This window comes from Urocitellus parryii, chromosome 9, assembly GCF_045843805.1.
Source record: "Urocitellus parryii isolate mUroPar1 chromosome 9, mUroPar1.hap1, whole genome shotgun sequence".
In the NCBI taxonomy this organism is placed as follows: Eukaryota; Metazoa; Chordata; class Mammalia; order Rodentia; family Sciuridae; genus Urocitellus; species Urocitellus parryii.
The window spans coordinates 54,567,900-54,594,962 of NC_135539.1; the positions used below are offsets into that span (position 1 = coordinate 54,567,900).

Genomic DNA, 27,063 nt, shown 5'->3' on the forward strand with positions numbered 1-27,063 from the left:
AATTTTCTTTCCTGGCGCTATGCCAGGCCCTAATATTTTTATTTGGAATTTCATATTATTTTCCTTAATGTGAATCTCTCAATTTCTGGACTTATTCCTTGGCAAGACAGCATTTTAATATGAACCCTTAGATTAAATACAGAGGGAGGAAGAATAAATGGGGGGCAGAGTATGAAAGCAATATTAGCTCAAACTGCCTAGAGAAAATCATGCATTGATGCAATATTTCAAGACAAGTAGAGTTGGGATGAAGCTATTTTAAATACCTACTGGTTTCTAGATTAGGTAATAATATTCAATAATAATATTAGGTAATAAATATTCAATGGATTGGACAATGAATGAAGGAATGTTAATTTAGGGAGCTTTTCACCCTGATTCACTACTAGTTCTTTTCCTCAATAGATAGACAGCATTATTCAGTTTACATTTTATGGAATCTCAACAATTTTTAGGGCTGGAACTACCTAGTTGAAGTTGCTTATTTTATTACCAAAGCATTTAAATGGTGTGTGTGATGATGTCACAGCTGCCACAAAGCTTCCTTTTCTCATGCTGTTAGTTTACTCTAATTAGAAGCCTTTCCTTTTTTTAACATTTTTTTTTAAGAGGGAGGGAGGGAGGGAGAGAGAGAGAGAGAGAAAGAGAGAGCATTTTTTTAATATTTATTTTTGGGTTTTCAGTGGACACAACATCTTTGTTTGTATGTGGTGCTGAGGTTCGAACCCGGGCCACACGAATACCAGGTGAGCATGCTACCGCTTGAGCCACATTCCCAGCCCAGCCTTCCCGTTTTGATGTGCTAGAATTAGTTCAATGAGCTGAGCACAAGCTGTACTACTACCAACGTCAAAAGCAACTGCTCTAGTTCTGGGCTATCCACATCTACCAATTATGCTTTTGTCACCAGTGTAGAATTGAATTATGCAAAAGATTGGTTTTGAACCAAGGTGTTTTGGGAATAGTAAGAGATGAGTCAGAGGAAATAGGAGTTCTTCTGTGTTCGGTGACTGAGCTGTAAGAGTATTTAGCATGCTTTCAAATATGAGGGGTCAAAATCTTGGTCACAGAGCTCTACAGCAGGAATCATTATGCATGAATCTATTGTTGTCAATACTTTAGTCACTTAAATATTCATCCTGTCTTCTGGAAAAGCAGGGAAAATATTGACTCTAAATATCAAAGCAGCTGTTTTGATGTGAGTTTATCTAATGATAATAAAAAATTCTCAGACATTAACTAGACATGGGTACAAATGAGGTCTCAGTTGGGTCTCCCTTTAGACCAGTTGTCTCCATACTGAAAACAACTCACCCTATAGTTATGAGCTGTCCCACAATTATAAGACTTTGTCCCAAAGGCAATCACGTGAGTGAATGTCTATTGATGGCTTGACACTTGTCACCTTTATTATGAAAAAAAGGCTAAATTAAATGATCTACTGCTTAGTCATCTCCAAATGCTCATCTTACTTTCGAAATAGTGACTCAGCAATAGACTTTGAAGGCTGTGGGGTAGAGAATCAAGAACTTTGGATTTGCATTCTCAAAGCAAAGGTTCTAGTTCCCTATTAAGATAGTCTTGTAGTCTTTCTGCCCTTCACTTTTCTCTTTTGTAAAATGGGACAATAATATTTGTCCTTACTACCTCACAAAGTTGCAGGAATAAAATTCGATAACATTGACTCAGTTATTCTTTACAAATCAATTCATACTTCTTTGTTCTTATAGCAGCATGTGGAATTTTAACATTGAAAAAAAATAGCTTGAGTGTTTATTTTCCTCTCCTGCTTTGGGAGTTCTTTAGACCATTTGTTTGCTTATTTGTTTTTTTGCTTGTTTTTCCTGCAGCATTTAGGATGGAAGCCAGGACCTTTCACACACCAGACAAGTGCTCTACCACTGAGCTACACTACCAGCCCTCAGCCCACATTTATGGTAGGAATGAGATAAAGTTGGAAGGGGTTATTTTTAAGGTTTCAAAATATTTCTTTTTTCTAAGTCAAAAGTTTCAGGAAAATTTAATGATTCTATTCATATTATATTTAAATTCATGAGTCACACCCACTTTATGACTCTGATAAAAACTCTTGAAAGAAAAGAGCAAAAGCAGAAAAAGGATACCTCCATAGAAAAGTCTGTCTGAGAATCTATCTTTGCTTTCCGATCCTAAATAGAAACACCTGACCCAGCACCCTCTGGGAAAAATCAACCTTTAATTCGGAATTGTTCCTTAACAATGATTATTACAGTCACTCCCACATACCATCAGCCCACCAGGAAGTCAGAGGGGAGGCAAAGAGCTAGGAGGACAGAGCCTTCTTTTCTACCAGGAAGCAATTCCAGCTCCAAGCAAGAGGTGCGTGACAAGGCTATTGTGTTTTTACAGTCAAGAAAAATCCCTCGTTGGTTCAATCGTGGAAGCCCTTAAGTGTCACTGGTGCCTGGAACCAAATGTAATCCTCTGAATCCATGGCTGGGAAAGAAGACCTGCCACAGGACAGGGTCACAGTGAGTTTGTGACCCCGGCTGGGCACTCGGTAGTTGAGCTTGGGTCGAAACCAATCTTCTCCGCAGTCACGGTGCCCCTGTGCCATGACAATGGTGCCCATGAGCGGAGGAGCCTGTAGCTCACTAAAGGCATCGGCCATGAAAATGGCTCGGAACAGATTGCGCAAACAGGCTGCTGTGCTCAGGGTCTGGTCCGTGCTGCAGGGGACCAGCCCGGACAGGTCGAGTTCATAGAACTCCTTGGGGTTTAGGGCATTGCCCCCGAGGAGGATCAGCACTCGTGGTACTAGTGTCCGGGCAAAGAGGTCCTCTAAATGGCTGAGGACACTGTCCAGTTCTGCCAGCGTGTGCTGGCCTTTCCTGCTGCTTGCCTCAGTGGTGACTCGAGGTGTCTTCCTCGCTGCGTTCTCTGCCTGGGGACAAGGTTTGGGGTAGAATTGCTTAAGCTGTTCATAGGGCAGAGGGAGTTGCTGGCGTTGGTACATGACATGCTTTAAAAGTTCACAAGTAAACCGACAGCAGCCTTCCTGGCTCACAGGCCCAGGAAACACCACTGGTACCAAGCAGTCGCTTGAGCAGAAGAGCTCAGAAGGGTAGGAAGATTCCTGGGCAGAGGGGGTCTCAAGTAGATCTCTCCGAGTGGCAGTAGTTTCTTCTGACTTCTCATACCACTCCAAATCAGGGACTGCAGCAGGGGACAGCACTTCCAGCTCCGGCATGGCCATCACGACCTACTTCTTCTTCTCCCTGCAGTGAGAATCAAAAATATTTCTTACTCATGTATTAATGTTGTTTCTGGTTTCCCAGCGAGTAGTTAGGAATATTGGTAACCAATAATTTTTTTTTCTTTTTCTTTTCTTTTGTTTTGCTTTGCTTTGCTTTTTTTGTGGTACTGGAGATTAAACCCAGGTCCTCATGCACTGAGCAACATTCTTGGCCCTTTTTAAAAATTTTATTTTAAAACAAGGTCATGGGGCTGGGGTTGTGGCTCAGCGGTAGAGCGCCCACTTAGCACGTGCTCCATCGTCAGCACCACATCAAAATAAATAAAATAAAGGTATTGTGTCCAACTATAGCTAAAAAATAATTTTAAAAAACCAAAAACAAAAACAACAACAACAAAAAAAAAAAACAAGGTCATACTAAGTTGCCAAAGGCTGGCCTTGAGTTTACCATCCTCCAGAGTAGCTGGGTTCATAGGGAGGTGCCACTGTGCCTGGCAGTAATCAGAAATTTTTATCAAAGAAATGGAAGAAAGCAGAAATTGAGAGAATAAATGAGGGAAGGGATTGTAGTTAGTAGGCATGAGAAGCTATCAAAGAATATTCAAAATTAGAAATACCTATCAAACCAGGAAAATGTGGATTGAGAAGGAATCCTAAACCCAGGAGGTGTCTGAGCCCAAAAATGATAGATTGCCATGTAAAATACTGTCAAGTAACCAGGAAATGTAGAATAAGACTGTTAGCAACTAATGCCCAGCTTAAGGGGTAGTCCTTCTGCCAATTACAGATTCTTCCACACACATACAACCCAGCAATGCCCCAAAGATGTCTGTAAACCCAAAGAATCCGTATTTATTAGCATAATGATATAATAAACCCTACCTCTATGCAGAGTATGCTTGGGTAGCCAGAGCTGAGATGGTGTTATGGTTTAGATGTGGTGACCCTGAAAGCTGAGTGACTCACCCCAGATAGAAATTCAACCAAGAGATTTTATTGGGGGGCTGCCCAAAGGGGAAGTAAAGGAGAGGAAGAGAGCAGCAGCAGCATGAGCCTGCAAGCTTCAGCGTAAGAAGGATTGCTTTGGTGATGTGGTCCTCGGGACGCCCTCCCCGATGACCACCATCACCTTCAGTAGCCCAGGGGTCACTATTATGGTGGATGGACGCCTGATTAACTTCTCCCAGTTGCCTTGTTTCGCCTTTGGGTGCTCCCCAAGAGTTCAATTCAAATATCCCCTTTTGAGGTGATTTAGGAACGCCCACCCCTACCACTTGAGGTGACCCCTTCACCCTGCATTCTTCTAGAGCATCTCAGTCATCCCCTTCTTAGATTTATCCAAACACAGATTCGGAAACATCAGGAAACTCTATTACCTGACCCCTCCAGGTCACATGTCTCTCCCCTAACCCCGGGCAACTGAGTGTGTCTCTCCTCCTTCTGGTGACATGCCTATCCTGACAGCTAAAGGGAAGGGCCCCCTAATGGTTATCATGTGCACTCCCACTGCTGCCCACCTACAGGAGTCTGACTGCATGGTTCACATTTCCAGGCTGAAACTGGCCCTGCCTCCGACTGAGGGAGCCCAGACTGACGGTCCACCGTCCTCCTCCCACAAATCCCTCTGCCCCGCCACTCCTGAGAATCCTTTAAAGCTCCACATCTCTCACCTGAGGGCACCTTCCCCCCTTCCCAAGGGGGACCTTCCTCAACCCGAGAAACCCTCACAACAACATGCCTCACGCTAGTTCCACCCTTCTCTTTGCCACCCTCCTGGCATCCACTTTCCTCACATCCACTTTGTCTGCTTTGTCAGACATCCCAGATTGTCCCAATAATTGAGATCTTCTTGTTTTACGCTTTTCTACCATGAATCATAAAACTCCTGCCAAAACAAATAGGCAAAACATCTAATCAGACCTTTAACCAGCTTCTCCTCAGGGATTTCCAGCTCCTTATTACCTCGGAGGACACCTGTCCCTTACATGAAGGCTTCACCAACTGCTAATGGAACTGCACCATCGTGGATGTGGAGTTACAAAACGGAAACACGACGTGGGAACTTCACTAGCCTGTCACTCAGGGTTCCTAGGCCCATTTGCTGTGGTGTGCCTCCTCCTGACTGCTGGTCTTTTCTCAGCCAGTCCCTCTCACTGGACCTCCGCGAGAAGCTAATGAGGTATGGTAGACCCAACCTGATCTTTTCTTAAAATTGGGAGCCATCTCGCCACAAAGCCATGAAAAGATAATTTTGACTTTACTATAAATTACTGCAAATCCTGAACCTGCTTGGAATGCCTGCCCGTGCCTTGAACTCACCCATGCCTGGCTCTCTAACCAGATAGCAGCCCTCTCTGAAACTTTAGTGACGCCTCACAAATCTTGGCCTTCCCTGACCAGATACCGGCCCTCTCTGAGGCTCTAATGACCTTCATAAATTCTGATGTCGGGGCCAGCAAAAACGTATACTACCATTAGTGTGATGCTCCTCAGAGTTCTGTTATCTGTAACCCCCTTTATGTAACTTTCTGGGCTATAAAGCTGGGCTGCAGGAAAGCTGGGGTGGCTGTCTTGTTCCTGCCCTTTTGGGAGGGAGAGGCAGCCCAGCCGGTGGAAATAATAAGCTTGATTTAACTTGATTTTAATTGGAGTCAGTGGTCTTTTCTTGCGTCCTGGTCTAACAGGTGTCCCCTCGTCCCTCTTCTTCTCCTTGCCTTTGGGTATCTTTGGTGTTTTTAGGCTCATCATGTGGCACACCTGATTCGTGGAGTTCCTGGAGGCCCTCCGACAGGACAGCTGGCTGACTCCCCCAACATTTCCAAGGACTAAGATTGGATGGAGACTATCCTTGACCTAGTGCTTCAAGGAACTTTCATCAACTTCAGCCCCAAGGAAATTTGCATCTTCAGTGCCTGGCCTTTACAGCTATGCTTCTCTTGTCCCCACACCCTGACCATTCCTCCCTTCCTTCACACAGGAAGCAGCCAGAGGATCTCCTCGCCCTGCTTGCAACTCAAAAACAAAAAGGGAGGAATGTTGGGTGTGTGGGAGACCTTGCCCTTTGGTTTTATTTCCCCCGTTGGGTTTCTCCCCGCTAAAGTTAAGTTGCTTCTCTTGAGAAGATCACAAAATCCCTTATCCCTCCCCCTCCTCTCCCAAGGGTGCCAAAGTCAAGTTTTCTCAACCAATCCCTGCAGGACAGTGTCTGCTTGCCTGTTCCTGAGTCACCCTGCCAATCAGTACCCGCCACATCACCAAAGCAACCCTTCTTAAGCTTGCAGGCTCATGCTGCTGCTGCTCCCTTCCTCTCCTTTTCTTCCCCTTTGGGCAGCCCCCCAATAAAATCTCTTGGTTGAATTTCCACCTGGGGTGAGTCACTTTCCTTTCAGAGGAGGCATTTGGTCTGGAGAGGGAGACTCACCGATTCGTAGGCTGATGGTGCAAAGGAGGCGATCAAGAAGATGGGCGCAGGTTGGTCTCTGCTCAGGTGGTGATCTATGGTGGGGTGGGGGTCCTGCTTAAAGGCAGGGGAGTCCCATCTGAGTGATGGCGCCAATGAAAGCTTAGTCCTGGTCTCTGATACCAGTCCAATAACGTCGACTCGGTTTTGAGAAAAAGGAAAATGAAGGTTTATTGCTTTGGTAGCAACAGAGAAACACTGGGTTCTCCTATCCCAAAGGCTGTGATTCTCCTCTGCAGGAACAGGGGCTTTTATAGAGGTGATTCAGAGAAAATGGGATTAGAAAGAGATCAGAAAAGACAAGATTAGGGAGGAGACTTGGAAGGAGAATATTAGGGGAAACCAATCAAGGAGACTTGTAGGGAAAAGAAGATTGATTAAAGAAAAAAATGCGTCAGCTTCAAAGCCACACGTGAACCCCTCCCTGTCTCAGTCCACAGACAACCAGCTCCATTCTTCAGGGTTCAAGGTGAAGCAGAAAATCATGGCAGAAGAGTGTGGCAGAGGGAAGCAGCTTATGTAAAATACAAAGGTCCTCACCAAATGCCAAGTATATATACCCTAAAGGCAAAACTCCACTGACCCCTCTCCAGATACCAGTCAGTTAATTCCATCAGGGGATTAACTGAAAGGATTAAGGCTCTCATAAACCAATCACTTCTCTAAAACTTCTTGCATTACATCACAGGTGAGCTTTTGGAGGACACCTCACATCCAAACCATAATGGTATGAGATTTATGTTGAGCCATGTTATTATTATTGCCTGTAGAAGTATGATTGCACCCATCCTGTTTATTAAAAAGGTCTATTGAATTTTTTTTAAATATCAAGAGTGATATTCTCACTTTATTTTGTTTATTTATTTTTTTATGTGGTGCTGAGATTCAAACCAGTGCCTCACATGTTCAAGGCAAGAGCTTTACCACTGAGCCACAACCCAACCCCCTACTGAAATTTTTAACTGAAAAATAATTTTTTAAAAACTTTTTATGTGGTGCTGGGGATAGAACACAGAGCCTCACACATGCCAGGCAAATATTTCCAAGTCAGAAAAATTATTTATAAATGCTGTACTTGAATCTCATATTAGTAGTTGTCATTAGTAATTGTCTCCCATCTGGAGTTTCAGGGTCCAGATTAGAATATTGTAATAAAGTCTTGGTCAGGTGATCTAAAAATGTTGAAGGGTTTTCATTCTTGGATGACTTCCTTGAGCTTTTCATAATTGAAAGGCTTGGGCTGGGGATGTGGCTCAATCGGTAGCGCGCTCGCCTGGCATGTGTGCGGCCCAGGTTCGATCCTCAGCACCACATACCAACAAAGATGTTGTGTCCGCCGAGAACTAAAAAATAAATATTAAAAATTCTCTCTCTCACTCTCTCTCCTCTCTCACTCTCTCTTTAAAAAAAAAAAAAAAGAAAGGCTTATGAGCAGCCGTCAAGAACACAAATAACAGGGCTGGTGTTGGGCTCAGAGGTAGAGTGCTCACCTAGCATGCATGGGGCACTAAGTTCGATCCTCAGCACCACATAAAAAATAAAAAAGGTATTATGTCCAAAAAAAAAGAAGAAAAAGAAGAAGAAGAAGAAGAATACAAATAACAGAGCTGGATGTGGTGGCACATGCCTGTAATCCAGTGACTCAGGAGGTTGAAGCAAGAGGATTGCAAATTTGAGATTAGCCTCAACAATTTAGTGAGGTGTTAAGCCAACTTAGGGAGACTCTGGCTCAAAATAAAAGACAATAAAGGCTGGAGATGTGGCTCAGTGGCTAAATTCTCCTGGGTTCAATACCTACTATCAAAAAAAAAAAAAAGAACGAGAACAAGAAAATAGAAGGGAAACCAGTATAGTACAGGAAGAGGATCAAAGAGAGGGAGAAGAGGAGAGAAAGAGAAGATACTGGGGAATGAAATTGACCAGATTATACTGTGACATTATATGAGCATACAAATATGTAACAATGAATCTCACAATGAATGTCACAATTCATCAAAAAAAAGAAAATCTAAACAGATCAATAATGAATAAAGAGATTGAATCAGTAATAAAAAATAAATGAAACTCCCATCAATGAAGTCTAAAACCTGATGGCTTCACTTCTAAATTCTACCATTTAAAAATCTAATAACAATCCTTCTCAAGTTCCTCCAAAAATTCAAGAAGAAATTTCTACCCCATCTTAAGAGGCCATAATTACTCTAATATCAAAACATAGGCTAATATCTCTGTTGAATATAGATTTAAAAGTCCTCAACGAAATACTAGCAAACTAAATTCAACAATACACGAAGAGGAAGAAAAAAAAGACATCTAAGTTGCAAAAGAGAAAGTTAAATTTTTCTGTTTGCCAAGGAAATTGCCATATATGTAGAAAAACCTTGAATAATCTGCCAAAATTGTTGGAACTAATAAATTTTGTAAAACAGCAAGATACAAAAATCAGCATTTCCATATACTAACAACAAACTATCTGGAAAAAAAAATGAACAGTGACATTCACAATGTCTATAAAAAATACTTAGGAATTAATTTAACCGAGGAGGTAGAAGACCTGTACACTGAAAACTATATAACACTGTTGAAAGAAATTGAGGAAGACACAAATAAATGGAAGGTATCCCATGTTTATTGACTGGAAAAATTAATTTACATACATATTTTTTTGTTCAAATTAGTTATACATGACAGTAGAATGCATTTTGATGCATCATATACAAACAGAGTTTAACTTTTCATTCTTTTGGTTGTACATGATATAGAGTTACACAGGTCATGTAATCATGTATGGACACAGGGTACTTGAAAGGAAAGTGACTACAACACTCGGAAAGACCAAGAGATCTTTATTGCTGCAGTGCAAAAGAGGAGAAAAAGAGAGAGAGAGAGAGAAGAAAGAGAGATCAAGAGCAAGAGAGAGAGAGAGAGCAAGAGCAAGAGAGCAAGAGCAAGAGAGAGGGGCCCAGCAGGAGGGTGTTTTTATAGCTCAAATCTAATGGGGTCTCTGGGTCTGCAAGCTGCCTTGTTGGCACAAGAGGGGTTAAGTGTTCAGCCTTGAGCAGGGTGGGGGGGGGGTGTCGAGTGTTCAGCCTTGAGTGGGTTGAGTGTTCAGACTTGATGCACACAGGTGATAAAGGACCAGACAGAGGGGGGTTGGGGTACATGGGTTATCTTGCAGCTAATATTTGTGCAGCCTGCCCTGCAGACAACTTAGTTCAGCCTGTCCTGCACCTAACAGTACTAATGTCTGATTCATTCTACTACCATTCATACTCCCATGCCTCCTCCCTTCCCTTTACTCACCTCTGTTTAGACCAAATTATCTCTATTTTCCCCTCACCTTATTGTGAATTAGCATCCGCATATCAGAGAAAACATCGAGCCTTTGATTCTTTGGGATTGGCTTATTATATATATATATAATTATTCTTCAGTTCTATCCATTTACCAGCAAATGCCATAATTTCATTCTTCTTTAAGGCTGAGTGATATTCCATTATGTATATATACCACAGTTTCTTTTTTTTTCTTTTTTTTTTTAAGAGAGAGTGAGAGAGGGGAGAGAGTGAGAGAGAGAGAGAGAGAGAGAGAGAGAGAGAATTTTTTAATATTTATTTTTTAGTTCTCGGCGAACACAGCATCTTTGTTTGTATGTGGTGCTGAGGATTGAACCCGGGTTGCATGCATGCCAGGCGAGCGTGCTACCGCTTCAGCCACATCCCCAGCCCTTACCACAGTTTCTTTATCCATTCATCTGTTGAAGGGCATCTGGGTTGATTCCATAGTTTAGCTATTGTGAATTGAACTGCTATAAACATTGATGTGGTTGTGTCACCGTAAGTATGCTGATTTTAAATCCTTTGGGTATAAACCTAGGAGTGGGGTGACTGGGTCAAATGGTAGTTCCATTGCAAGTTTTCTGAGGAATCTCCATACTGCTTTCCATAGACCAATTTGCAGTCCCACCAGCAAGGTATGAGTATACTTCCCCCTCACATCCTCATCATTCTGAATGTATTGAGATGAAATCTCAGTGTAGTTTTGATTTGCATTTCTCAAATTGCTAGAGATGTTGAACATTTTTTTCATATATTTGTTGATCAGTTGTATTTCTTCTTCTAGGAAGTGTCTGTTCAATTCCTTTGCCCATTTGTTGATTAGGTTATTGGGGTTTTTTTTTTGTTTTGTTTTGTTTTTTTGTTTTTTTGGTGTTAAGTTTTTTGAGTTCTTTGTATAGCCTGGAGATTAGTGCTGTATGTGAGGTGTGTGTGGTAAACATTTTCTCCCATTCTGTAGGCTTTCTCTTTATGTTATTGTTTCCTTTGCTATGAAGAAGATTTTTAGTTTGATTCTTGTGCATGCTAGGCTAGCAGTCTACCAACTGAGCTATATCCCAGCCCCCACTTATTGATTCTTGATTTTACTTTTTTTCGCTTTAGGAGTCTTGTTAAGGAAGTCAGTTCCTAAGCTGACATGGTGAAGATTTTGGCCTACTTTTCTTCTAATTAGGTGTAGGGTCTCTGTTCTAATGCTTAAGTCTTTGATCCACTTTGAGTTGATTTTTGTGCACATCCTGCAGTCTTGAAGAACCAGAACCATGTGGATGACACAGCAAAGTCTACTGCCAGCTCACACAACACCTGGGCCCCCTGGAATTGGGGTTGCAGTGGCCTCTGTCTATGTGGCTCAGCATGGTGAAATAATGTCCTAGCCCCCTGTCCAAGAAGAGTGCCCCATGATCTCTTCTCATTGATGTTTTCTCTTCTACACCATTAAGCTTTCAGTGGGTATGGTTTTGCACATTCTCTTCAATAAATGCACCTTCCTTAGTCTCAGCTTTACATGCACTTTTTTTTGCACATTCTCTTCAATAATTATTCTCTTCAATAAATACACCTTCCTTAGTCTCAGCTTTACATGCACTTTTCTGGCCAAACAGAAAGTCTTTAAATTCCTTTAACTTAAGCCAGGCATGGTGGCACATGCCTGTCATCTCAGCAGTGCAGGAGGCTGAGGTAGGAGGATTGTGAGTTCAAAGCCAGCCTCAGCAACTTAGCAAGGCCCTAAGCAACTCACCAAAACCCTATCTCTAAATAAAATATAAAAAGGGCTAGGGATGTGGCTCAGAGGTTAATCACCCCAGGTTCAATCCCCAGTGCAAAAATAAATAAATAACATAAAATAAAATCCTTTAATTCTGTTTTCTGCTTCCAATTCCCACAGTAAACCTGGCTAAACGTCACCAGCAATACCCATGCCGCTGACTGAATACTGTGCTGCCTTGAAATTTCCTCTGCCAGATTAAATGTTTCACCACTTTTAAATTCAGCCTCACATAAAAATCTCAGGACACAGGTAAAATGTAGCCAAGTCCTTTGCCAAAAATGGTCTCTAATCCAATTCTTAATGGAGCCCTCATTTCCCTCTGAATTCTCAGGATTTTACATACTTATTGGCATTCTGGTTTTCTGAGCTCCTACCAGAATCTCCCATTAAGGCTCCACTTACAAAATTCTACATATCTAATCTAAAAAAAAAAAAAATCCCTCCTACAAACCATTTCCAAAGACTTCTGAGCCACCTGGTCAAGTTAGTTAAAGTAATGACCCCACTTCTTGGTCAATTTCTATTCTAGTCAGCTTTTCATCATTATGACCAAAAATACTCAGCAAGAACAACTTAGGGAGGAAAACCCTATTTGTGTCTCATGGTTTCAAAGGTCTCCATCCATAACCAGCTGACTCCATTTTTCTCTGGGCCCAAGGAGAAGCAGCACATCATGGGGGAAAGGTCCAGCGGCAGAAAGATATTCAACTAATGGCAGGCTCAGCAAGCAGAGAGAGAGGAGGGGCCGCAGGAAGAACAACTCTGGAGTCCTGCCCCCAGTGACCCACATCCTCTATCCATGTCCCACCAGCCTATAGTCACTACCTAGTTAGTTCATCCAAACTAGAATGGACTGATTAGGTCACAGCTCCTGCAATTCAATCATTTCATCTCTAAATATTCCTGCATTAACAGGAGTTTTTGGGGGGCACCTCATATGCAAATCATAATACCAGTTTGTTGGTGCTCACATTGACCATCAAGGCAGAGGTGAGACCATTAACCAATCAGATGACTGTAATCACCAATCCCCCTCCATGTGACCTTGGGAACCTGGCCATGACCATGAAGGGTAGTTCAGACAGATCAGGTACCTACTCTGAAGGAACTTCCATGCCAGCAGGAACACTTAGCAAAGCAACTAACTGCTAAGATAAAGAACACTGGGAGAAAAGGGGCTCTCATCAAGACGGCAAGCTGAGGGCATAGAAACAAGAAGGGATCCTGAGGATGAACACACCTCCACATACACACTTACTGCCAGAAAGAGGAGGAAGAATGGGAGATGTAGAAACAGGTAAGACTGAAGTTTTAGGAGCTGAAAACTGCCTCCCAGGGCTTCTTTGTTTGGTGGATTTGTTTTTCTCCAACTCACGTTAGGCTCCTTGTTCCTTTGGTTGTTACTTGAGCCTATTCATACCTGCAGCCACATAAAATTGTAGATTATCTTCATTACTTTCAAAGAATACAGTGTCCCTCACACTTCTTACATGAGTGTACCACCATTTTTTTACCTCTGTTGTTGATGGGCATTTGGGTTCTTTCCACTCTTGGACTCTTGGGTTGTTAATTTTGCTATTTCAAAATTGCTGCCATGTGTATTCTTATACCTCTCTTTGCACTGATATGAGCATACGTGGAATGTTATATATCTCAGAGTAAAATTACTGGGTCTCAGGGTATGGGTATTTCCAACTTTAGAAGACAGTGCCACCCTGCTTATCAGAGGGTTTGTTCCAATTTACTTCCACCAGTGGTACATAAAATTGTCATTTGCTTCAAATCTTGTTTTCATCCAATTAAAAAATTTTAGTTTTTCTGCTGAGTGGGTAGTGGTATTTCATTGTGTTTTAAATTTTAATTTCTCTAATTAGTAATGAGGTTGAGCATCATGTCGTTTGTTTTTTGACCATCTGGATTACTGCTTTTGTAAATTTCAATCTCTTGCCAATTTTTTATTGTACTATTTGTCCTTCTCTTATTGTCCTTCTCTTGATTCATGGCAACTATTTCCATATTATAGATATTTGTCAGTGATGCATGCTGCAAATATCTTTTCCTAGCCTTTGGCTAGTTTTATTTATTCTGCTTCTACAGTCTTTTCATGAATAAAAGCTCTTTGTGTGTGTGTGTGTGTGGTACTGGGACTTAAACCCAGGGCTTCACACATGTCAGGAAATTATTCAGCCAGTGAGTTAAACACCCAATACAGAAGATTATTTATCCTAACATAGGTATCTATCCATACTTTTTTTTAAAGTTAAGTGGGGCTCCAACCCAGGACCTCATGAATGCTAAACAAGCACTCTACCACTGAACTACAATCCCAGTCCTACATTATATTCTAAAAGTTCACTTTTCCCAATTGCTTTGCAGTGATACTCTTGCAAGAATCAATGTCTATATGCTCAAGGATTTGTTTCTTGGCTCTCGATTTTATTCTACCATTGTAATACCAATACAGCACTGACTTAATGTTCCATGATTTTTTATAAGTCTTGATACTTAGAAGAGCAAGCTTTCCTACCTTGCTTTTGTTCAAAGGAGAGTCTTAATTATTGTTGACTTTCTATATTTCCATATAGACTTTACAATTGTATTGTAAAACAAAACAAAACAAAATGAACAAAAAGAATCTATCAAGATGGAATCCAACTAAATATATAGTCCAACTGAGGCAAATTGGTAGAATGTGTGCTTGGCACGTGTGAGGCCCTTGGTTTGATTCCCAGCACCAAGAGACAAAAACAAAATTGGCAGGAACACCTGATATCTTTATAATATCAAGTCTTCCAATTCATAAGTATGAAATATCTCTCCAATTTTTTTTGTTTTTAGTTTCTTGCAAAAATAGAGATTTTACTTATCTTTTGTAAGATTTATTTTTAATAGTTTGTATTTTTATGTCATTATAAGTGGTATCCTTTTCAAATTAATTTTCAAAAGTCAATAATGGGTACATTTTTGCATGTTGACTTTGTATTCAGCAACTTATTAATTCTAACATTATTAATTCTTAATAATTAATAATTAACTTATTAATTCTAATTATCTGTACATTTAAAATTTTTCCTAATTACATAATAATATTGTATTTAAACAATAACATTTCACCTTTCCTTTCCAGTTATTATGCCTCTGATTTCCAAGATGCTAAGCAATGCTGAATAAAATGGGTGACAGCAGGCATACTTGTCCTCTGTTTTTTTTCTGAAGATTTTTCTAGTTCTTGGTGTAGATTTCTTTTTCACTTATCCTGTTTGGAATTCTTTTAGTTTTCTGAAAACTGGCTTTGTTAGTTTTGGAAATTGTTCAACCAAAACCCTCAAGTATTGCTTCTACATAATTTTCTTCATTATTTATGGGACCTCAAATAAGCAAATATTTAGACCAGCATTAGCAGAACATGCACAATGACAGAAATGTTTTGTATCTGTGCTGAAGCTAATGAGCATTTAAAATGTAACTAGTATGATCAAAGAACTGAATTTTAAATTTAATTTAATTGTAAGTAATATAAATTTAAATAGCCACTTCTAGCCAGTAGCTAACCATATGGAACCATTCAGCTCTAGATCCTTCTAACTCTATCAGAAATGTCTCTTATACTCTCCTCTATATATTCTATCTTTCGGATCTATGTTTCAGTTCCTAATTCTCACTTCAGTTGTGTCTACTACTGAACTCATCCACTGAGTTCTTAATTTTAGTTATTTAATATTTTAAAATTCTAAGATGTCATCAATTTATTTATTCACTCTTAGTCTGCTTTACAAAATGTATCTTTTAATGTGTATTTAAAATGAACAAATTAAAAAAAATAAAGGTACCTTTTCCCTTTTAAGATTTTCTTTCCCACACTAGCTGGCCTGAAGCTATCTCAGTAGAGTGTGCTAGAAAGACATTGCAGAAAAAGGATTTTGTTTTTTTGGTTACAGTATATGCTCTAGGCAGCTCTCAAAGAGTATATGGCTTTTCCAGCACCAGACTTCTGTAAATAGGTATATCTTCCTCAGAACCCAACTTTAGTAATGCATCCTGCACTGCCTCCCTGGCTGTGTTGTAGCAGAGCATCTCTAGTGACACCCTTCCCTGTGAACAGTTTTTTCCCAGTACCCTAATGGGCAGATTTCCAGCAAGTTCTATCAGTACAGGACAATAGCAAATTCTTTGCCATCTAGTAAGCCACAGCTGACCACAACCTTCAACATGGTTAGAATCTCAGTCCTGTGGATAGGATAAGATTATTCCTCTTGCTCTCTCTCAGCCCTGGAGTTAGTGACTGTTCATTATATATGTTAATCCTATCATATTTAGCACTCTGTTTTCTTCTTATTAGCTAATCCCTATTGCTCTAGTTTTCTTTGTCATCATAAGAAATTGTTTATATTAAATTTTCTCCTGTTTAAATTACTGTGGGTTTTCTTTCTTGTATTTAGACTCAGACAGATAACTATTTCAAATGTGAAATGTCACTTTTAATAGTTATTTTGCTAAAAATTTTATCTTTTGTCTCCATGCACATAAAAGACAGGGATATTTTACAGTTTGTTTCTAGTAATTACACTATCTGGAGTATCTGTGAATCTGTTTCTAGAATCTTTTTCCAGCACCAATAAAATAAATTATCGTGTATTTGGCCTTACTCCCTCATATAGAAGTTTATATTTGATTTTGTATTAATCATTACAATTTTGCAATTATTTGTAGAAGTTGTGAAGACTTTTCTAGTGTTTGGTGTAGATTTCTTTTTCATTTATCCTGTTTGGAATTGTCTTGGTTTTCTGAAAACTGGCTTTATTAGTTTTGGAAATTGTTCAACCAAAATCCCTCAAGTATTGCTACTACTTTGAGATGGTTTTCTTATGTGTCTGCTAGGGTCTTAAGCATGCTAACAATCCAATATTTCCTCAACCTGGCATCCACTGAGATTTTCTGGATAATCTAGATGAGTAGAAAACAGGCTGCAGTTAATGTCATGGTAGCCTCATGTTTTCTTTTTTTTTTTTTTAATTTATTTTTTTAATGTTGGTTGTTCAAGACATTACATAGTTCTTGATATATCATATTTCACATTTTGATTCAAGCAGGTTATGAACTCCCATTTTACCCTGTATACAGCTTGCAGAATCACATCAGTTACACTTCATTGCTTTACATATTGATAAACTCATGTCTGTTGTATTCTGCTGCCTTTCCTATCCTCTACTATCCCCCCTCCCCTCCCCTCTTCTCTCTCTACCCCCACTACTGTAATTCATTCCTCCCCCTTGTACTGTTTTTCCCTTTCCCCTCACTTCCTCTTGTATGTAATTTTGTATAACCCTGAGGGTCTCCTTCCATTTCCATGCAATTTCCCTTCTCTCTCCCTTTCCCTCCCACCTCTCATCCTTGTTTAATGTTGGTCTTCTTCTCGTGCTCTTCTTCCCTAGTCTGTTCTTAGTTACTCTCCTTATATCAAAGGAGACATTAGGCATTTGTTTTCTTTTTTTGATTCCTCAGAGGTATCCCCTGAGAATCCCAGTCCTTATCAGAGGGATTTATATGAGGCCCTCACTTAGCCAATTCTAGAGTCCAGTATTTTTGCTCCTTACCCTGAGAGTGCTGCTCAGCCATCTCTTTTGGATTAGCAAACATCCCCTAGGAAAAAGCACTCTCAAGTGGCAGACTTAATTCTCTGGATTCCAGATCTTACTTTTGTAGCTCTTTACTATCATCTTTTTTTTATCTCTCTGATGCTTTTAGGAAGATTTTTTTTAAAAGTTACCTAACTTTTCTTTTGGCTTCAGCAAGAGAATTGGAAGACTAGATAGTTTGACTCAGACCTTGGAATAGAATTCATCATTTATTCTTTACTGAAAAACAAAGTCATAATTATACTCTGCAGATCATCCTAGGCTTGGTTTATTTTTTGGAGTATCATTTTCTCCCAGGAAAAGAACACCCATCTTCATCTCTCATAATGCCCTGTGCATATTTAACCTCTATTAAATCCTATTAGACTGTGATTACTTGAGGGCAAGAATTATTCTTTGCATGCTTGGTGTCTATCAGATGTCTTGCACTAAAGAGATATTCAATGAGTCTACCTGAGTGAAGTGGTTAATAAGGGCTTTATTTTGATTTCTTAAGTTTTTGACATTTCCTCCAAAATGCTGATCTTATCTTTGGGAGCAAGAGTTCAATCTGTTCTTCAAGGACAGAATCTTAAGAACTAAACCTAAGAAACCTGCTCAGGCTTGCTATGGGCTCCTGTTTTTCTTCCTCTTTCTCATGGAGCTAACCTCTGCTTCACTGAGAGCTTTTCTTTCCAGGTGTGCATGTTTCAGCAAGTTAGAAGGCAAGCAATTAGTCATTAACTCAGTGTCAAAAAGTCAGCCTGGGATCACAAAATAGATTTTTAAAGTACACACAAAGATTAATTTATTTAAAATACTGTCATTTTCTTTAAAACACTTTGGCAAGGATAATGTGGGGTGTGTTCATTTAAGATGTACTTTAAGAGAAATTAGCCTTTTGTTTTTTGTTTTTGAGACTGGTTCTCACTCTGTATGCCAGGTGAACTGGGACTCCTGGGCTCAAGCACTTCTCCCGCCTCAGCCTCACAAATTGCTAGGACCATTGGCCTGTGCCACCGTGCCTGGCAAGAAGCTCATTTCTTAAACCAGGAACTCACTCTTTAAGAATGGTCATTAGCCTCTAACCCAAATTTAAACAGCAGAGTCAGCTACTCCAAACCCTTTACCATCCACATGTTAATCAAAGGACGGGGCTTCTCCTAGCAAAGTGAGTCATACAAAGGTTTTCATTTATGGAATTAGTGGCTTGATAAACAGTATGATGAATGTCAGAAATGGGCTTTTATGGGACTGGGTTGTGGCTCAGTGGTAGAATGCTTGTCTAGCATGTGCAAGGCACTGGGTTTGATTTTCAGCACTACATATAAATAAATGAATAAAATAAAGATCTATCAACATCTAAAAAAAATTAAAAAAGAAAAGAAAAGAAATGGGCTTTTACTCCACAAACAAAATGTCAAACTCAGGTAATTCTACAGGCAGGTCTACCTTTTGAAGAATAAACTATTCTAATTTTTCTTTTGTGGTGCTAGGGATGGAACCCAGAACTTTGCACATGCTAGACCAGTGCTCTACCACTAAGCTACACACCCAGCCCTTAGATCATTCTTTTCTTTTCTTTTCTTTTTTTTTTTTTTTTTTTGAGACAACATAGTGAGCTATGTTGTTTAGGCTGGCCTCAGACTCCTGGACTCCAGCCATCCTCCTGCCTCGGCCTCCTGAGAAACCAAGACTGAAGTCAGGTGTCATGTACCCTGAATAGATATTTCAAATCTTATACATACTTCTCTAGAGAAGAGAGAAAAAACATGGTCTACATATATGATCCATATACATAGAAAAATATATAACTTCATTGAAAATCATTGAAGAAGACCTAAGTAAAGAGAATGACATCTTATGTGTATAGGCAGAAAAGCTTAACCTAAGAGTATCAATAGTTCACATAATGGTCTATAGATTTAATAAAACTGTAATCAAAATCCACAACAGAGTTTATGTGTTCATTTGCTTTTATAAAACATGACAAATGGGGACTGGAATTGTGGCTCAGTGGTAGAGCGCTTGCCTAGCACAGGCGGGACCCGGTTCAATCCTCAGCACCTCATAAAAATAAAGACATTGTTTTGTGTCCATCTACACCTAAAAAATAAATATTAACAAAAAATGACAAATGTATAAGGAAGAGTGAAGAATATCCAAGACACTCTATGTGGATTTGTTGTTGTTGTTGTTGTTGCTATTAGTTTATTTTATTCAAGATACTTCTGAAGAATATGAGTAAAGGAGAGGAAACTTGCTGTACCAGATATTGAGGCTTAAGATAAAGCTATAGTCATTAAGACAATTATGTTATTGACATATAGACCAGTGGTATAAATAGAGGGCTGAGAAACAGAACTCTGCATAAGAGGAACATTACTATATGACTGCAGTGGCATGAAAAATGCTTCATGAAAAGCAAAACTGTCAAAGACAAAAAAGATTGGTTCATATTGGAAAATAATGAACATGTATCCCTGCCATAATAATGAAACCTCAGTGGTTTAAAGAACTTGAATATCAAAAAAATTAATTTTTAAACGAAAACATAGGTGACTTCTTCTAACCTCAGAATAAGAAATGATTTTAGAGTTTGGATCTCGAGTGCTCCTCAAAGGGCCATAAGTTGAAGGCTGATTCCCCAGTCTGATGCTGTTGGTAAGGGGTAGAACTTTTAGAAGGCGGGGCCTAGCGGAAGGAAGTTAGGTCACTGGAGACGTGTCCTTGAAGGTGATATTGGAATCCCAGTCCTTCCTCATCTCTTCCTCTTTTTTTTTTTATTTGTTTGTTTTTTGCTTTCCAGTGGCCATGAGGTGAGCAGGCCTCCTCCTTGCATTCCTGTCATGATGTACTATGCCACCTCAGACCCAAAGCAATGGGACCAAGTGACCTTGAGCAGAAACCTCTGAATCTGTGAGCCAAAATAAATTTTCCCCGTTATAAATTATTTATCCCAGGTATTTTGTCACACTAACAGAAGACTGATACATAGACCATTCTACAAAATACTTGGCTCCTCAAAAACTGTCACGACCATGAAAGGCAAAGAAAGACTATAAAACTATCATAGACCAGAGAGGATACGGAGAATGACAACTAACTGTATTATGACTTCCTCGATAATATCCTGGAGCAGAAAAATAACATTGATGGAGCCTGGCACCATGGTGCATGCCTGTAATCCCAGCTGCTCAGGAGGCTGAGGCAGAAGGATCACAAGTTCAAGGCCAGCCTCATCAATGGTGAGGCACTACGAAACTCAGTGAGACCCTGTCTCTAAATAAAATACAAAATAAGACTGGGGATGTGGCTCAGTGGTTGAGTGTCCCTGAGTTAAATCTCTAGTACCAAAGAAAGAAAAAGAACATTGATGGAAAAACTGACAAAATCCAAATAAAGTGAAGAATTAACCTTGTCTTCTTGGTTTTAATAATGCACCAAGGTAATACAAGGTAACATTAGAAAAAACATAGACTCTGTACTTATTATCTTTGCAAATCTTCTGCAAATATAAAATTGACCTCAAATTAAAAGTTTATTTTCAAAATAAATAAGCTGGGAGCAGTGGCACACAACTGTAATCCCAACTATTTGGGAAAATTGCAATTCCAGCTGAGGTAGGAGGATTGCAAATTTGAGGCCAGACTTGGCAAGACTGTTTCAAGATTTTATTTTTCAATAAAAAGGACTGGAAATGGAGCTCAGTGGTAAATCCCTTGGCTTCAATCCCCAGTACAAAATAAATAAATAATAGGTAAATAAATAAGACCCAAGGGGTTTTAATGATAAAATATTTGTTTTGGCCTGGGGATGTAGCTCATTGGTAAAGTGCATGGCTAGCATAAATAAATAAGACCCTAGGTTCAATCCCAAGCACAGAAAAGTAAAATGCTAAACATGTGATCTACCACTGAGCTACTTCCTCACCCTGATCATTTTTTTAAAACAATATATATATATATATATATTTGGACACAATATCTTTAATTAATTTATTTATTTTTATATGGTGCTGAGGATTGAATTCTGTGCCTCACAGGTGCTAGGCAAGTGCTCTACCACTGAGCCACAACCCAGCCCCAAGCCTGGTCATTCTTAAATGGAGTTTGAGGATTGGATAGTAGTATGTATAAAATAATATGCTGATTTCAAGTGTCTTATTGTAGTATTCCAGGAAAAAAAAATCCTCATTTGTGGAAAACATGTAACGTATTTAAGAATAAGGGGAAGTGTGTGCATCGGGTCAGGAACATTCTCTCAAATCATTCAGAAAAGAGTTTTTGTACTGTATTTAGATTGTCTATAAGTTTTAGACTGATTCATATTTGGGAAAAATACAATGAAATTCTCCACACCACCAAGAGGTGGGAGAGGGATGAAAAGGAAAGGAAAGTCCACAAATCCTATATAACATATAGTTCTATTTACTTCACATTTTGAGCAAAGCTGTTAAGAGGTAACTAAAGGGGCTGGAGATGTGGCTCAGCGGTAGCGCGCTCGCCTGGCATGCGTGCGGCCCGGGTTCGATCCTCAGCACCACATACCAACAAAGATGTTGTGTCCGCCGAGAACTAAAAAATAAATATTAAAAAAAATTCTCTCTCTCTCTCTCTCTCTCTCTCTCTCTCTCTCTCTCTCTCCTCTCTCACTCTCTCTTTAAAAAAAAAAAAAAAAGAGGTAACTAAAGGAACCAATGAGGGTCATTTCCCTAGTTTATCCTTCTAGAAGTGCCCACAGGAATAAAACCAGTAATGAAGATTGGATCATTAAAAGATGGAGTGGAGAAAAAAAAAATGTCCCTAACTCTTGGGACCTAATCTGGGACATGTTGGGACTTAGAGATAAGTGACAACAGGTCCTTCCTGTGGTAAGGGTCACAGATCACTGTGCTTGGACTGAGACAGCCAGGAGAGAGGGGGAAGGGTCTGCTGCCATGGATGATGGCTCTGCCCACACAGAGCCATCTATTCACAAAATGCCTTTTCCCGGAATAATCTAGCAGCTCCCATCTCTCAGGAACCCTGGTTCACTAACTAGCAGAAAAAAAATTGCCAGCTGGAGATCCTCATCATCTCCCCTTGTTATGGTTTGGATAAGAGATGTCCACCCCCAAAATTCTTATTTTAATGCAGGAATATTCAGAGGTAAAATGATTGGACTGTGGGAGCTGTCCATCCTAGTTTGAATGGACTAACTGATGGTAACTGTAGGCAGGTGGGGTGTGGCTGGAGGAGATGGGTCACTAGGGGTGTGCCCTAGAAGGTGCATCACCCCTGAAGCCCCTTTCTCTTTCTTTCTCTGCTTCTTGGCCACCATGAGGTGGGCAGTGCCCCTCCACCGTGCCCTTACATAATGATGCTCTACCCCCAACTCAGGCCTAGAGTAATGGTCTTCTCGAACCTCTGAAACCATAAGACAAAATAAAATTTCTCTCCTCTAAGTTATTCTTGTTGGAAATTTTGGTCACAGCAACAAAAAAGCTGACTAACACACCATTCTTTAAGTATCAGCTTCCCTTCTAAACAAAGGTGACAGGAGCTGAGTACAAGAGTTACCTGGACCAGCCAGGAGATACATCAACTTGATGTTAGCCCCAAATTTTGCTTCAGGCTGCCTCCCACCAATATCTTACCATCATAACAGAAACTATTTGGTGGGACACCAACTAGTTCTAAGTGCCTGCCTCTCTAGGAACCTGACCTGAGATATGTTTTTCTTCCTTCTCTGCCTACTCATAGTTAAGAGAAGAAAAAGAGCAAGAAGAGCTATATTTAAACTCTTGGTGTGTTAGTTAGCTCTGTTGCTATGGCTAAATACCTGAGGAAAATCAAGCTTTAAAGGAGGAAAGGTTTCAGAGGTTTCAGTTCATGGTCACTTGGTCTTGTTGAGAGTATGTGATGCAGACCTGGTCACTATAGGTGAATAAAGAGAGAGACAGGAAGGGGCCAGGATCCCAGTATCCTCTTCAAGGGCATGCCTTTCTTTTCACTGGGCTCCACCTCCTAAAGGTTCTACCACTTCCTAATTATACCACAGGCAGGGGATTAAGCCTTCAACACATGGCCTTTGGGGGCACATTTAAGATCCAAACCACAGCACTTGGATCCCTGAAAATACAGATGACATCAAATAATATTCTTAAGGTCAGTTTCATCCTCACTGAAAACTGAGTACTTGATACTAGCAAGTCTAATATTACCGGACCACAGACTCATGTAGAAGTCAGATCTTATTTCTTTACTTAAATCTAAAGATTTAATCAATCACTGGCATTAGTGAAAGCTTAATGCTATAACAAATACATAGAGCAGAAATACTAAACATTAGGTCATAGGTTGAATTTCCACCCTGCTTTCAGCCGTTCAGGCAAGGAACAAGCCCCTGATGGCAGTTATTGGCTCTGGCTGATGCTAGAATATGTGTGCTCTGTGGGTTAATCACTTCCACACAGCCCCAACAGTGAAGGCAGCACCCAAAGATGCTGAGAGCAAGCATGGGCAGAATTAGTTTCATCCAGGCTGGCAAAATTATAGGGTCCCAAACTATTAAACCAGTCTCATTGTAAAACTTACTATCTTAACTCTGCATTCTGAAGGAGACTAGATAGTGTGGAAAAAACTTCAGACTTAAACAGGCTTGAGTTTTGATTTTGGTTTTGTGTACGTGACTTAACCAAGTAACAACTCTACTGACTCTCGATTTCTTTATGAACGTAGTAAGGTTTAAGAATGACAGCTACTTACAGGAAGATCTCATCTGGGCCAAGAGGCAATGACACCAAAGTCCCCAGTCCTTGATTTCTAAACACTGCCTTCACTAAAGGAACCAGGGCTGCTTGGAGAAATGGCTAATTCCAGAGCTGAAGGAAGCCAAATACATGTGATCCTGGGTCATCTTGCTGATTTTGGGGCATGCCAAAAGGACACAAGAGCCAGTTTGAAGGCCTTCCCAGTGGACAAATCTTGGACAATTGGAACATCAAAATAAAATAACAGACTTTAATCCATGTGGTAGAATGCTGTTATTGTTTTAATAAGTGTCACTCAAAAGTCCAAGTGATAAAAGCTGTCTTCAGGGTGGCACTATTAGAAGGTGCTAAGGAACCTTTGGGAATGGGGCTTAATGAGAGTTCTTTAGATCACTGGGAATGTGCCCTTGAAGGGGATTATGGGACCCTGGCCCCTTTCTTGTTCTTTTCACTCCCTGACCATGATGTAAGCTATTTTCCTATGCCATGCACTCCTGCCATGATGGGTTACCATGCACCAGACCCAGATCAATGACGCTAATTGATCATGAATTAAAACCTCCCAAACCGTGAGCTAAAAAGAAACCTTTTCTCCTTAGAAGTTGATTATCTGACTTATTTTGATGTAGCAGTGGAAAGCTAACCAAGTATCAATTAAAATGTAGAAGGAAGGAGAGGGTTAGAAAAGCACCATTTTGCAATCATAGTTGATTCGGGCAATAATCATCAATGTATGTTGCATACTTTCCTACTGTCATTGTAACAAATTGTCACAAAATTATTGGCTTACAACAATATAAAATGTTCCATTTTACAGTTCTATAGGTCAGAAGTCCAGAATAGGTCAGCAGGGCTATGTTCCTTTTGGGGGCTCTAGAAAAGAATCAGTTTCCTTGCCTTTCCCAGCTTCTAGAGGCTGCTATATTCCTTTCTAGAAACTTTATTATTCACATGTAAATTCATCTGGATTTAACCTTCAAGTATTTTGTTAGTTACTTCAATATTTTCATGTTTGTGATTTCATTTTGAGATTTTTCTTTCACTGAACCGTCTGGGCTACTCATTCAGATTACAGTCATCACATTCAATTCATCAATTGAAATCTGAAACATGAAAAATCATGTTTCTTATTTCCATGAAGTATTTTTCTGCTGGAATAGAGTCTCTTCGGTTTATTATGTTTGTGACTTTTTGGCTTCAATTGTTGAGTGACTCTTAATTCTTGATCTTCCTTGAATCATTTCCTTTCAATTGGGCTGTTAGTTTCTGCTCAGTCATGACTCTGTGCACCTTTCGGGTTCAGAATGAACTAAAGAAAACTTTCGTAATCTAACAAAGTCTAAGATGGCTGCTTTTGTGGTGGGTGATATGTCAACTGGCATGCTGAAAGGAAACAACTGTCCTCAGTTGCAAGAGCTGGCCCTTGGTAGACCCATGCCAGTGAACACTACCTCTCTGACTTTGCAGTCCCCTACATTGGAAACCATTAAGTGCTCTAATCTCCAGCACAGCTCCCTCCAGACAGGAACTTCTGATCACTGCCCTGGGCTCCCTACCACTGGTCTCATTCCTACTCTTCCCATGGGAATATGGTCCTGGGCAGGAACAATGTCATTTCCCTTGGCACAGCAAGGGGGCTTCCAAGTTTCACCTGCCTCCTGGCCTCAACTTCTGCTGCACTCAGGAAAGGGGGCTGGCTTTTGAAAAGGAATTAGAAGGGAAAGCTTCTCAGGGTCCCATTCGTATAATTTAGGGACAAGCAACCTGGACAACTTCCATGGAAGGAATTATTCTTTGGCTGAAGAGAGAGAAATATTTACAGCAGTATTTTTTATTGGTGCCTATCTAGCCTGAATCTATGGAAAGGCAAATGCTACTTAAAAATAGCACATCCGGCATATTGCTAGGAACTTCAAAGAGGTTATCTCATCTCGTTTTTCACAATGATGTTATCATTTGTGCATATTAAGAGATATTAAGTCATCTTCTCAGGATCAACTCAGACAAGCTGTGGATTAGAATTCAACATCTTCAAAATGTCTGCATTGCACCATTGGGCTGAGAACAAAAGCGCAGCCCCCGCCCTCCACCAAAGCCAGACTCTACAGCTGCAGCTCCTGCAGCCTGTGGGAGCACCAGTTGCCATGACAACATAATAAAATATTTCACTGTAGTTGTTGGGAGAAAACTTCATGTCCCAAGAGTGAAAACACACACCAGTATTTGAAGGTTACTAAACCCATAATGCCTGCATTTACCACCACCAGAGGGAGACATAGATACCCAACCCAGCAAAATGGAAAACATTTTGTGTTCCAAATTTGGCTTCCTCCCAGTGGCCCTGCCTTTTGTACATACTCAGGGATTCTTCTCAGTTTCCTGGGCTGACCTGACCGTCCCACTTGCAGAGCCCTTCAAACTATTTCCTTCCCACCAGAGTTCTCGGCTTGGGACCCGTCTCTTTCATGGCAACAGAAAGGTGACTTGCTGCTTCATCTGGTTAAAAAAAAAAAAGCAGAGGCACCAGAGAATCAGGAACTTTGATACTTTAACTCAAGGAGGTTTAAATAGGGAAATTTTAGACATGGAGACAAAGGGTAATATTTGGAAGATATTTTGGTCTGAGACTTTTCTAGATCCTTCCATTCTTAGTGGAATCAAGGCCTGTACCCCTCCTTCCATTCTGGAGAACGGGTTTCCAGTTACCTGAGCAATGTTAGGCTAGTGTCAGGGAAGATGCCCTCAGCCCTCAACCTTGGGAGTAGCATTTGTTGACTCACATAACAAACTTCTTTAGGAATTCTGGGGATTCTTTTGACTCACAGAGGAACCACTATACAACATTTGTACTCTCACCCAGAGAACTAAGGTATTTCTTTGACTATTTCTGCTA

At 40.2% G+C, this 27,063-nt stretch overlaps 1 pseudogene; it reads right to left on the reverse strand.

Moving 5' to 3' along the window:
- Positions 1–2,410: 2,410 nt before the first annotated feature.
- On the reverse strand, positions 2,411–3,235 carry LOC144257042 (MAD2L1-binding protein pseudogene; annotated as a pseudogene).
- Between the last annotated feature and the right edge of the window lie 23,828 nt (positions 3,236–27,063).